The following is a 13,962-nucleotide window of genomic DNA, read 5'->3' as shown; positions in this document are numbered from 1 at the left end:
CACGTACACACACGTACACATAGCGTTTGAATAAAAATGGCATTTATATTATCCGACACAAGTACATGAAGGAATTTTCATGGGCAGTATTACGTTACGGAGGTTCGGATAATGAACTGCGCGTTAAACAATTGACAATTCTTTAAGATAATAAACTTAATATCGAGTCGTAAACGATTGAACGTCATGAATTACGCATTAGTCACGATTCGATTTACGAATGACGATTCTTCCGGATTATAAAATTCTTATCGCGGTTGTAAATGATGGAGATGAGAACGGATCGATCGTAACGTTGCATTGTGATTCACGGATGAATAAATATGATTGATCGAACATAAAAAGCTATTTAAATGTGTGTGTTAAAAAAAAAGTCGGTACGCATCATACAAAGAAGCTGGACTTTCTTTTTGCCTGAAGATGAATTTATACATTCAGTTTGATTAAAGAACATGCATGTATAATTCGTTTTCTTAGGTTCCTGGGTTAATTCGATAAAATTTAAAGCAACGTGTAGAGTATCGAATTTTCCACTTTTGATACGTAATTTGCCTTGAATTTTATTGATTAAAACGTATCGTCGAATAAAATTGAACAAGCTCGCCGTAGATCGACGTACCTCCGTTCCAGGATATTATACTAATTACGATGACAAAAATTGATCTGTTATTGCACGTAGCCGTTGATTTCGCGCGATCTTGGCGCGACGCAGTTGATCGTGTTTGCCCGATTGCATATCAATGATTAATGGATTACGGGAGATTATGCTTACAGAACAAACGAACTTGCTGTATACATAAAATAATAGTTAATTAAATGGAATCATGACTTTTAGGGGGAGACAGATCCGCGAACTTATTTTCGCTGGGTCGCTGACACGCGCTTCAATACTAAAGTATACGCTCTATTTATTTTTCTAGAACACACACGTCATTCGAATGTATCCAACATTATGATAAATATATAGATGTATATGTATCGACAAAGTAGAATGCGAAATGGTTTATCGATTCGATTCGAACGTGTCGTCTGTTCGATGCGATTAGGATTGCGAACATTCCGAATAAAAAAAAAAGCGATAAAAGAACCATCACGCATGGTTGCGTCACACGCGGGAAACGATTGATTCGAAGTTTTGTCCGGACATTTTTTTAAGTTAGACGCCCATTGATTCGCACCGTAGTAGGCGAAAGTCTCGAGTGTGTGATTTTTTTTTTAAATTAGAGGCGATGGTCAATCTCTTTGATTCTTCTTTGAATATACACAGAACCCTCTTCAATGATTAATTAGAATTGATTGATCAGAATCGGAATACTTTTAAGCTTATACAATATTCATATCGTCTGTTCTTAAAATAGGATATTAGATAATTTGTTGTTAAGATTTCAAGATTCTTGTGTTTTTAGCCAATCATTTATTAGAAATTTCAAAGATTATCTGTCGCACCGTACGTTCTTATCCTCGCGAAACAGGACAACGATGACCGAGGGTTCGCGAGATGAGGAGATAATCGCGACGTTTATAAAAGAAACATTTTTGCTACCAGAGTTAACGCGAATGAAAGACAGAGGGGAACTGTAAGCGAGAGAGTGAGAGACGTATGAGAACGCGACGTGTCCTATTTTTCAACAAAAAAAAAAGAACAATACCTTATAGTTACTTAACAATCTTTAGTGATTAATAATTGATTGTGCTAAATATGAGCATGCGAGAGGGAACGAATGAGAGGAAGGAATCGATCAAGAGAAGCGTGGCGAATACGCGTGCGTGATTAACTTTGATTCTTCTTGATCACGTTTCTTCAACTTCTTTTTTTTTTTAATTAGTCGTACACAACATTGCTATTAACGTTAATTTTTCTTTCTTTTTTTATCACGTAGAATTGTATTCATTAAACGTGTAGACACGATTATAGTTCGGTGCTACACCGTGTTCGAACCTCCTTTTAGTAACTATAGTTTCCTGTATTTAAATAGAAATGGAGAAAAAAATAGTTTATATAAATGCTCGACGAAAGACTTTGGCGATACGCCGAAATTCCAACTTTTTTTTGCGTTTTTTCCTCCTTTGCGTTATCATTTCGTCCGGTTTGTCGTATTAATAATTGACACTTTAATGGTCGGAAACGTAAACCCATCCGGTTCCAGCCAATATTTCCTAATAAAATACAATACATTAATCTTTATAGCTGATTTATCGTCGACTCATGTCTTTTTCTTGTTATAAAAAGAAATAATTTCTATGAAACAGTTATTCTTAATATCTTGATTATTCGCGACGAAAATATCCGATTGGTAAAGTGTCAATTAACGTATTATTCCGATTATTTATCAGGAGAAAAATGCGAAAATAGAACAAACCTTCGATAAAAAAAATTGATGTATTAAATCCAGCGGGAAGTGAGTGTTGACAGTCGATTATTAAAAGAACTGGAACACAATGCCGAGAAAATTCGGGGAAGAGATGAAGCCAGCTGGAAATTGATCGCGACGAAGTTACCGAATTGTAGAGGAACGATCCACGCCACGCAGCAATAAATAGGATCGACCGTTTAAGAAATAGTTCACTTGAATTGCAATCCTTGTCACGTTGGTTCTTCTGCAATAGATCCGAAAATAGTGCAATAACAAGTGGCATTGTGGTCGTTTCCAGTTGATTGAAGATCAGAAAAATTACATTTCTTTAGTGAATTAAGAAAGCCAAAATAATCGCATTTTTTTATCAACTAAACATACATTTCTTTAATTCGTATATCCTATAGAGACGGACTGACTTTTTAAATGCTGAGCAAGATTCAATGTCTATTAATTTCTTTACTTCTTGCACCAATGTTAATCTCCATTAAATGCGGAAACATTAAAATAAAGCCTCTATCTTACGTGATTAAAACCGTAAGAATTAGTTCCTTATCATTTGTGTAATACTTGAATAATATTAGAACTTGAATTTACATTCCATTCGACAGTCATACAAATGAAATTTTATGGGAAGGATCGGTGTGTTAAGTTCATTAAACTCGATTGATTTTACCGGCTGGCTGTATGGAAGAGGAGAATAAGAACTGTGACGATGGATAGAAATGTGACGTACGTAGATTTAAAGGACGGCATTGACGATTAAATACGACCGAATGTGAAATTTTTTAGCGACGTCGCGATTACTCGGAGACGGTCGGAGAGTTCGACCGTTTCCGGGACGATTTAAACTGTAAGTGTACCTCTGATGAACGCAAATAAAGTATATGTTACTACAAAACCATGAGAAACACAGAAATACTACACACTACTGGTCATTGAATTTTAATTCAGCATTCTCGTAATATCAATTAATATACGTAGAGTGGATTAAAAATTAATAGTAAGAGAAATGGTGGGAGCGGTTCGTTTGTATTTCGTCTCGGGTAGAGATTCTTTTGAAATAGTGTGACGACGCCGATTATTATTATCAGATGATACGATATGATCAGAATGAGATGATTGATTACGACGACAATGCAGCGGTAGAATTTATAGACTAAACATTTATTACACTTATGAGGAATGTCACTATTATAGTGTTATCACTTTGATTATTCAATAAAACGCGACGTTGACGAAATCGCTGTTGAGTTCACGTGTCTGGTGTATTTCTTTTATTTATTCTATTGCTCAATCCCCAATTCAATGTAAATTAAACAGTTTCTAATAAACCATTGAGTCAATGAAATGCTTTAAAATTTTTAAGCGGGTACACTTCAAACTACCACCTATCATGTTATATTATATTAAATCAATGTTCCATTTTATTTTATTCTTTTTCGAGACAAAAAAAGATAAGAGATGTAAAATCCACGAATTAAATTGATCTACGATATACCAATCTGTCAACCTTCATCTGATACAAAAATGCATCCCAGTCCATTCCAAACAAATATCATTTTCTTCCAAGTCTGGGGCTTCGAACTGTACTTTCTGAGAGCAGAAACTGTATCACGTGTCGATCATATTGAAAGTGATTAACGCACGATTCCGAGTAATTACTCATCGTTTTTCCGGTGCGATTCGACCCCGGCAGGCGTCGCGTGCTCTTTACCCAGTTTGCGATATCCAGGTCCATAAGGCACGCGAAGTCGAGCATCGGGAGCCGGTGGAACACGGTCGACCTCGTTATGCGAACCCGCTGACCGTTCGCCGCGACCCGTGAGAGCTGAAACTATGCGCGCTCGGTCAGCGGCTCGTGCCATTTAATTCTTGGTAGGTAGGTAGGTATCATCGATGCCTCGCTCGCGAGGTGTCGATGGCGTTTCCCATCGCCGCGAACCGTTATTGCACGCGCCTCGGACTAAGTAAATTGTTTTCTACCAATGATTAATCTTTTAACAGTCCTATAAAACTGTACTTAAAAGCATGCTATTATCCGCATTTTAGAAGCGTGTATGAATAACGGATCTCTTCCTAGCCTGTTTAAGACACTGTTCCTCAATTATTTTTACAAATTATTTTATACTATTAATCCTAGTGCTCTTATTTATTATCTTTTTCACGTGCTGTGCTTGAAATGTGATACTGTACATATGAATTCCTGATTAGGAAAATGTCGATGAAGGACGATCGAGGAATATAGATTTTTGAATCACATCGAAACAAGGTAAATTGATCAAACATTGCATGATTCGTTGAGACAGCTTTGGAATTCTGTTATTTGGTATTACGTAGATGAGTTAGGTCGGATTATAAAATAGATAATTGCATTCAGCGCAAAAATCAAGATGATTGCTCGCTTAAATGAAGCAAACTGAATGATTGATAAGGTATTCTTTGATAGTTTGGGTAACGGTATGCCGTGCAAAGAGAATTGGTATCCTTTCACTGAGGGGAAAAAGTGGCCACGAGATGATCCCCCGAGTAGCTTGAAACGTATTTAGTCGGACGCGTTACGACGTAACTGTTTATTTAATTACCGGCATTGTGAAAGCTGGTCAATAAACGGGCAGCCAGTCAGAGAACAAGCTTCTGAATAATATAACGATACGATCGTACGGGAAAAGAGCGTGGCAATATAATTTGTCTAACGACGCGAATAGGGGACGTGTAATTTTCGTGGTCTGGAATGCGATTCGTTCAATATGTTAAACGTTCTGTTTAATCTAACCGTTAATACTACGTTACAGTAAATATGTTTTTCATTGAAATTGATCACTTGGCATGCATGCGCAAGCGATGCGTTATGATCGGGGATCTTGTTCTTTTCTCTTAGGCAAACATGATCTTAAGTAACGTTATCATATTATAGACGTACGTTTATTTCGAGTTTCCGTTAATCTCGCAATCTTATCAATTTTTTTCCATTGGTTTTTGTGATGAATTTTTAATGCATGCTTTCTGTCTGCCTACGTTGACTGTACGACTCAACACAGTTTCCTGGTAATAATATCATAATTAGTTTGCTCGCACTTGCACGGTTCAGTTCAGTTGAATGGTTCAATGAAATTGCATAAGAAGCAGTGTAAATTAATTTTTCAATTCCACACTCCGATCGAATGACAATTTGCATTGTTCACTTTCGGTCTTGTCGAGTCATTCGCATTTTTCAACTAAAACGAATCACTGCGTCATCGCTTTAACTGTCACGAAAAGGACGCTTCGACGAGATTCAGAGAAGTAATCACGGTGAACGTAGGGGAGAGCCTGGAAAAGCTGGTTCACCGAGCGACAGTAGGTTTCCGGTCGAGTTTAGCCGCAGCGGATGGAACAGCAGCGAGCGGAGTTCTCTCCATACGAGCGAGAGTCCGCCAAGCTGGTTATTTTTAACCAGCCAACCTTGAACTTGCTGCCGGTGTGCTGCTGCTGCTGCCGTGCTCCTACTGCTCCTACTGCTGCTGCTGCTGCTGCTGCTGCTGTTGCTCCTGCTGCTGTGATCCGATCACCAATAAAGGGACTTATCTAATTCTGAGAAAGGCGATCGGCCCTCTCCTCCTGGCTAAAGGTAAGTACCCACGCCGTATTCCCAACCGAGACTCGGACGTACGTTTATTCCACATCCTGGCCACGGGGACACGCTCCAAAGGGAGTCGCTCAACGCGTGCACCGGTTTACAGCGAGAGTCAAAAGTGAGCGCGCATTCTATAAACATGAAATTCATGTTATATTTTTCTAATTAGAGATTTTTAATCATCTTCATACGCGTTGCTTAATTCTGCATAGAATCTGCATAGAAAATAGAATTGCATTTAATGCAAATTCAGCCGCTCGCTTTATCATGCAGTCGCCTATTAGAAAAATTCGTGTCAGTGATGGTTTATTTCATAATTTAAGATACGTTATCTTATGAATTCTGCGGCTATAATTCCTATGTAATTAAACTGAGATAAAATGAGAAAATGAAAATAAAGAAGGATAGATGCACGCCGGTGAAAAAATGGCGAAAGGAAAACGAGGGGGACACTCGGAGCGAAAATGGGAAAAGAGTAGAACGAGATACGCGATTTTAATTGCTACCAGGAAACGCGATGCGTGGTGCGTGTCAGGATCTGGCCGGATCTATGCGCAGCTACTCCTCGCGTCTGGCAAGATTTTAGATTCACGGGAGGACATGGGATTCTTTTATGCCGTTCCCTTTATGCTCCCGTCGGACAAGTGCGGACCTCTCGCGATTACGTGCTCCTATAAAACATAAGCTCGGACAGCGACCATTCGCGATGCAGTTGTTACGTTGTCTATACGAAAACAAAAAAGGCAACGAGTGCTCCCGGGGCGAAAAGTACAGGTCGATTTAATGGCTTTGCTTCATTGGTATGCGACGTCTGAAAAAAACTGATTCAAGGCATACACGAACTATAAAATAACTTATAAAACTCATCTAGTACTCATACATTATTAGATTTATTTAATAATTGACGTACACTTACGCGAAAAACGTATCGATAAAACTTGTACTTGAAATTTCTTCTTTATCGATTCTATATATTTCGAATGTAGACTACGAATTTTGGAAACGTGTGTTTTAACTCGAACAATTTCTTGAAGAAAAAGTACATATTCGTATATGGGGAACGAAGGAACGTGCCACGTTATCGGAAAGGAGCACGGTGAAATGGTTTTCCCGACGCGACGCGGAGGCACCGGCCAGATCTGAGGGGCTCTAATCGCGGTTATCAGTCCACGTAGCTGCACGTGTCGTGTGCACGCCGTTTTTCACTAAGAGTAGCTCGACAAAAGTGGCTTTCGCGGCTCGTAGTCACAACACACGCGGGTACTGTACTAGGTATACCCGGTGTGCGCTATACGTCAGGAACGCCGGCATGTCCGTCTATGGTTCCCCCTAAGGTGGATGCTCGTGATAACTCTCGCGAGAGTTATGCGGTAGCCGCCGCGAGATAACATAAACTCGCGCGTTATCTGATCAGACAATGCATCCAGTGATTTGTGGACTCACGAATGGGGTGACCTGCATACCGAGATACCTGATGCTGGTACCTGGCCCCCGAGTCCCTCTCTCGCTCTCTCGAGGGGTTGGAGCAGAAGTCAAATCAGACGAGCATTCATTTTCATCGATTTATTAATTCTATAACTCATATGCTTGCACGAACGATTCCTCGTCCGCCAACTTCTCCTTTCGTTCCCTTTTCTTATCTTATTGCGTATTCATGAGAAGAGACATAAGATGAATATTAATAGTTCTTATACTTTAATGATCAGGCGCATCGTATTATAAATAGTTCTGTTTCTCAAATTCCTCTTGGTTCGATGATCGTATTTTCATTCTGAGTACACTCGTTGTAGAAAGAGATTTGCTTTCTCTGTTTCGTTCGCCAATTTCGTTAAGCTGGTTCGTCGAGTGAGGAATTACAAGTTCAAGATCACAGGGTCGTTGCACGTGTTCTCTCTCTCAGGAGAGAGCGGAGGTGTATCCGTGCTTTATCGCTACGTCAGCTGGCCACGAGCCAGATGCGCGAGCCCGGACGACTTTTGACTCTTGGCGGTAATTGTTCCCCCTTCTTTGGTCGCAGAATTGCGGAAACGTGGAAGGGTGCAAGGTGGACACATAGAAGGGTAGTCTCTTGTTAGGTTTTTTACGTTGAGAAGTTTCCAGAGACGAGATTGCAAATATTAAGGTAATGGTAGAGATGAAATTTTGAGAATGCCTCACAATTTTTATACATAAATTATTCGTACTAGAAGGAAATTGTGTAGGATCTTATTTGTAGCTGATAGAGCTACGACTTTTGTCGGAAACATTTTACGCTAGCGTCCGTAGTTGACGAGTATTTGACAAAAGACGATAAAACTCGTTAGTTATTGACGATAAAAAAAAATATTTCATACGAAATTTGTAGCTTTTCACGGTGCCTACAAGTTTATTTTGAAATATTTTTTGCTAGCGGCAACAAGTAAGCAGTTTTTGGCAATAAACTCGAAGATTTCGAAAAATCTGAACCTTCTGACAAAATCTCGGAAAAAATTAAATTTCGAATAGAAGTTGTAAGTACTGCTGTTACCTGCCAAAAAGATTGTACACAATTTTCTTCTACGTCGAATACTTCAGGATTAATCGATTAATTAGTTCGTAAATTAGTTTATCGCCAATAAGAATGACAGTTTCTCGGAGATTGTCAGAGTCCCGCAATTCCGAATGCCAATTTGTGTCTCTCCGTTCGCGTTTGAGTCCCACGCGTTCCGTTTCCGAAGTGTTGCGTAAGAGAGAGTAAAGTACTGCGGCGCGGCGACACGGGCTGGACGGGGGCAGCTGGACGCACGCCGATTCCCGGACGAGGTTCCTAACCCTTCGGTCACTCGGATGCGTTTTCTGTATTCGTCGGAGGCGCTCCAGCCTCGTCTGGGTTACGAAATGCAGAAACACGTACTAAGCGAATGCGGTAATCGCATTCCCCTTGCCGATTCCTCCTGCTGAAACCTCGCAGGGAAGGAAACGTGTCTCGTTCGTGTCCCGTTCGATGTTCTGGGTGCCCGAAGCCTTTGATCACAGGATTTGATAAAGTGTAATTGCAAGGAGTTAACAAATTTTGACCGGCCAAGTTAAGAAATGCCTGGAATAAGAAAATCATTATAAAGACTGATTGATATTTAATTATCTCAGAATTATGACTGACTTGTGCATTCTTCCAAAATTTTCTTCAAAATAGAAAATTATATTATATAGTGTCCTAAAATTTTATGTAAAACGTAATCACCTTTAAAACGTCGAAGAACATTCTTCAGTTATCAGTCAAGTGTGTAGCAATTGTACGTTAAGACCGAAACTAGAGTAACACCACTTTCGCTGACAATTTCACTATCACCCAGGGGAAGAAACAAAAAAGCCGGGTGGGTTCCCATCCGAGGTAACAGCCGGCGCGTATCTCTGCCGAGATAGACGCTGGCGCTGGAATTCTTGGCGTCTCTTTGAAAGGTTTTGTCCCCCGTCGGACAATTACTTGTGAACCCGGGGGCTGGTCGCGACTGGCCACTGGCAGCGACAGGGATTCCCCAGGGTCCCTGGCGATCGTAGGCTTGATTCACTGGGGCATTGTCTCCCGACGACGATACGCATACAATGGCTCAAAGCGATCTGAATCTAATCTATGACTTATGGCCGCGGCGCTCGCCTCCTGAATGAACAATGTGCCGCGGCGCGCGCCTTTTTCCACCCTTTTTCTTCTTGTTCCCCTCTGCTTCTTCTTCTTCTTCTCCTGTTCTTCGATCTTAAGCCCCTTGGTCCCGCGCGACCAACGGATACCAGTGGACCTTCCGGTGGTGCGTGAACGGAACTTTGTTATAAATGGCTCATACTCGAGGTAGAGTATTCAATACGTCTTTGACCCCGTGTTTTCTGAAAACCCTAAAATAACATTTCGTACAACAGTTCATCAATGAAATTGTGTATGCATTCATGTTTGGTGATGAAAATTGAAACGATGCGATTTAATAAGGACGTTATAAAGAATCACTGTGCGGTGCGCACGTCGATAAATTTAGCTGAAAGCACTGCCGCGAGTTCGATGGTATCGATCATCGTTGCATCAGCGGAATAAACGCGAGATAGAGGAGAACGCGAAAGGGATGAGGAACGCGTTAAGAAACCAGCCGGCGTATGCGGGCATCCGCGTGCGCGCGCGTTGTCAGCCGGAGCGTGAGCGTGAGCGTGAACGTGTCCCGAGCGGAAGGCCAGTTTCCCGTTGACGATCCCCGGAGAGTCAGCTTCCGTCGCGCTCGGGGGACTTAGGTAAAGCACGAAGAAGTCAACGGCACGACAATATGCATTTAGCCGGAGACCGGGTATTACCTAACGCACGAGAGCCGCGAGATTGGATCTCCTCCTTTACGCACACACGAAACGAACCTAGAGGAGGAGGAGGAGGAGGAGGATGCGACTGGATGACTTCCTACATAGATAAGAATCACCACGGACGAGTATCCTCTTTAAACGACGAGGTCGCTGCTTTTATCCTTCTCCCGGGCTCCATCCTTCTCCAGATCCGCCATTACGCTATCCACCGGAGTCATCAGGACGTGTATCGATGTCCTGATCGTCTTTCGCGAGGAGATCTACCTGTTGCCTTGCTCTCGTCAATTCAGGATGCAATCGACTTACTTGCTCACGTGACAATCACTCGTGAAATGTGGTAACTTTAGCAAATACACATTTTTTGACACTATGTAAATTGCTGATTTTTAAAGCAAAGTCGTGAGACGTATTTCTTATTTCATTTATATATTTATAGTAAGAAAATAATATACAAAATCATTTGAAGATGTTTAGAATATTTCTACTAAAAAATTAATTACACGTACATTTCATTCATAATTCATTACGCGTTTTTCTCGCATTTTCGCAAAACAGAATATCTTGGGCTTGGGTAAACACGGAATACGTACAAAGCCGAGGTAAACAGGGCGAGCGTTCCGTTGCGAATCGCATTTTATTATTTCGTCTTTGAGGATTTACAACGCCTCGGTACGGTGCGTACGTAACTTCATCTCTCGAATCATTTCCATTTCCTGTGAATAGGGTAAAAGGCGTACTTTTAATTCTTCGACAAAGCCACCTTGTACGTGATACAAATATTTTCCTCTCCTTCCCTCGAAGCTGCATCGAGCTTGCATGTTTCGCAACGCGTCGCCGTTTTAAGCGCGTTGGGAAAGAAAACTCAGCGAGATCTGCCACAAAAGGCCTTTTCTGTTTCCAACAATCTGTTCAGAATAATAACGGTACTGCGATTGTCTTTTTAATTACATTAAACCATGCTGTTCCAAGTTTTCTTCCTGAATGTCTCGAACATCGCTCATTGTAAAGAAATACTCGACAGTTCAGTACTCAAAGCTCAATGGGAAACAACTTGAAAAAGATTTAAAATAGAAATTTCTAATTATGAGCAGCTAAATATTGATTGAAGCCTATGACAGTTATGGAAAGATGGATAAATATGTTTATCCTCTATTAAATAAGGAGACTTGATTAATGTACTCAATCGCGATTTCGCTGACGTCACATTCGACCATTGACGTGATCCATCGGAATGTAGGAATTTGAATGAACGCGTGTTTGGTTTTTTTAACGAATCAGCGAACCCCGAAAATCGAGCTCGTTTTAAATCCGTGAGCGTGTTTACGCGTATCTAAGAACGTGACACGCGTTTTCTCGCCCTGGAACGGAAATGAAGAATCTACGCTCCCTTCGGTATTCGGCGAGGAGGGGTAACGGGCACGCGACAAGCGGATGCGGAATTTTCGAGGCCCCATTTCGACGATTTACGCTCTGTAGAGTATAACCACGAAAATAAGAATATCTTGTTTTTCGATAAATCGATTCCTGTTCTTGCTTCATTTCTTTTATGTAAAAGTATAAGTTATCGATACAAGACTATGAAGAATAAATTATATTGAATTAACGAAGTAGATTATATATTAGGTGCTTTGCATATAAAATGAGTAACAGTAATCTTTTAAAAAAATATGATATGAAGTTATAAGGAAAGTAGGAATTAAGTTCATAGTCGAAATAAATATTTGATAAAACGTGTTCATTGACAAAACGTGCTGAATAGGCTTGGAATGCTTAAATCATAAAAGCATTCTGGGAGCATCGTGCGGCACCATTCAATGCGTATACACCTGACGTTACGCCAGTCACAGTCACAGTCACAGTCTCGAGAAGTATGGTAGTAGAGAGAAAGGAGAAAAGAAGGGGAGAGGCGAGGAGTAACAATTCCATGGCAGGTGCTCGCGATTCCCATGGCCCCGGTAGACGATTACGGCCGATTACCGCCTACACGTAGAAAGGAACGACGCCCGCGTTCGACGATCGATCACGTAAGCCGGCGGGCTCGCGTCCCGCATATTAACCGGCGTTATTTATTTATATTGACCAGCTGGTCAATTCGTTCACACGTGATGGAATTGTTCGCGCGACTCGGCGAATCGCCGAGCCTGACCAGACTCTTTGACTATAGATACCAGCATTAACCCCGCCCTTTGAGAAAAATTCTCTCTTACAAATTCGAAATTCTATTATTCACGAATAAAAAGCTCATGTATTTCATATAAAGTACGATAGCTTCGTTCAAAAATTTCTGATGATAATAATGGATCAGGATTCAAGGTAGAAGCGATTGAACAGCATAACATGGTATGCCGAGTCTGTAGTTAGACACGGACCACTGGTCAGGTCGGTACATACTATTTAACGCCGCTGCCCGTTCGCCCATTCAACCGACGGATGCAGCTACTTTACATCCATCGAAACGCGCGCGCGAATGGATTCCGGTGTATGTAGTAGCACTGTTGTACATCACTTAGCGGTCGCGTTACGAACGGCAGACGCGTTTAATGGCTGTGTCAGCGTCCACGCGCGAGCTGGGCGCCGGGTGTCCATTGTAATCTGGTTCTCGTTGAAAAGAATCTCTCTATTATAATACAGGCTATGATATAGAAATTTGATGAACGAAGAGAGAGAGAGAGAGAGAGAGAGAGAGAGAGAGAGAGAGAGAGAGCCAAGAACGTTGGCTAAATTGTAATTCAATCAGATTGCATAGCGAGAGATACATCAGATTTTTATAGTATTTATGATGGATGATACAATTATAATTGCAATGCGTTTTAGATCATTATCAAAGATGCAAAATTTATTCTCATCAAGGCGGTACATATGTGAATAGATTTACAAATTCCATTACCAGGTTAAGCTTTATTCAGTTAAGGTAAATCGTAAAGTGTCTGATAATTTTCCCCAGTTTATTCTGAATGAAAAGTTTCGTATTCACAGCCGGTACAGTTCACTACGTTGTTAGAATAAACGGTATTCCACGCCGAGATATTCCATGAAGTGTCTAATGGGTGTCCTCATATGAATTTGAATGTGAACTTGTTCTTCGCTCAAATTCTTTCGTTTTGCTCTAAAGCCGAGCTTCAACCATAAAAAGAACTTATCCATTCTGTACCTTGAATTCTCTGTTTCCCACGTTTCGTACGAAACGAGTATTAGCAGCGTCCATACTTTTTATCATTTGATTTTCGATTTGAAATCGCGTTATGTATTAAAAATTGCGATGTTGGATAATCTGCTAAAAATGCTTGCTATGAAGTATTGCTATATTGATAACAAGGGCCGATTGAACGGTACCAAGCCGAGGGCGTAGGATCAGATTTACATATTGACATAACGGACACGTAGTAGCAGGGCATTTACAGTTGATCGGTGAGCTCGATCGGCGGGGTAGACTACATTTTCCCTTATTCCTATGCATTCGGCTCTCCGGCTCGACTCGGTATCCTTGGATAATGACATACGCGACGAGCAGCACGGAAATTTGTCGCGTTCCTTCTTTGCCTCACTAAGTTTACGGCCTGGCGCCAATAGAGAATCGGGAGAAAGCACGAGCTTCGTTCTCACGAGCTGTGCGTACGCGAGTTCATGGGTGAAGGTAGAAAGATAGAGACGGCCGATTCTCGTCTAGCCTTAGAATTTGCGTTTAAGAAATTGCATTGG

At 41.1% G+C, this 13,962-nt stretch overlaps 1 protein-coding gene across 3 annotated transcripts in view; it reads left to right on the top strand.

Moving 5' to 3' along the window:
* LOC108623467 (telomerase-binding protein EST1A) overlaps positions 1 to 13,962 on the top strand; it is a 171,711-nt gene that overhangs the window by 92,934 nt on the left and 64,815 nt on the right. The window lies entirely within an intron of this gene.

The sequence above is a fragment of the Ceratina calcarata genome, unplaced genomic scaffold (genome assembly GCF_001652005.2).
Source record: "Ceratina calcarata isolate Rehan_Ccalc_2016 unplaced genomic scaffold, ASM165200v1 scaffold27, whole genome shotgun sequence".
In the NCBI taxonomy this organism is placed as follows: domain Eukaryota; kingdom Metazoa; phylum Arthropoda; class Insecta; order Hymenoptera; family Apidae; genus Ceratina; species Ceratina calcarata.
This window is presented reverse-complemented; position numbering and strand designations above follow the sequence as displayed.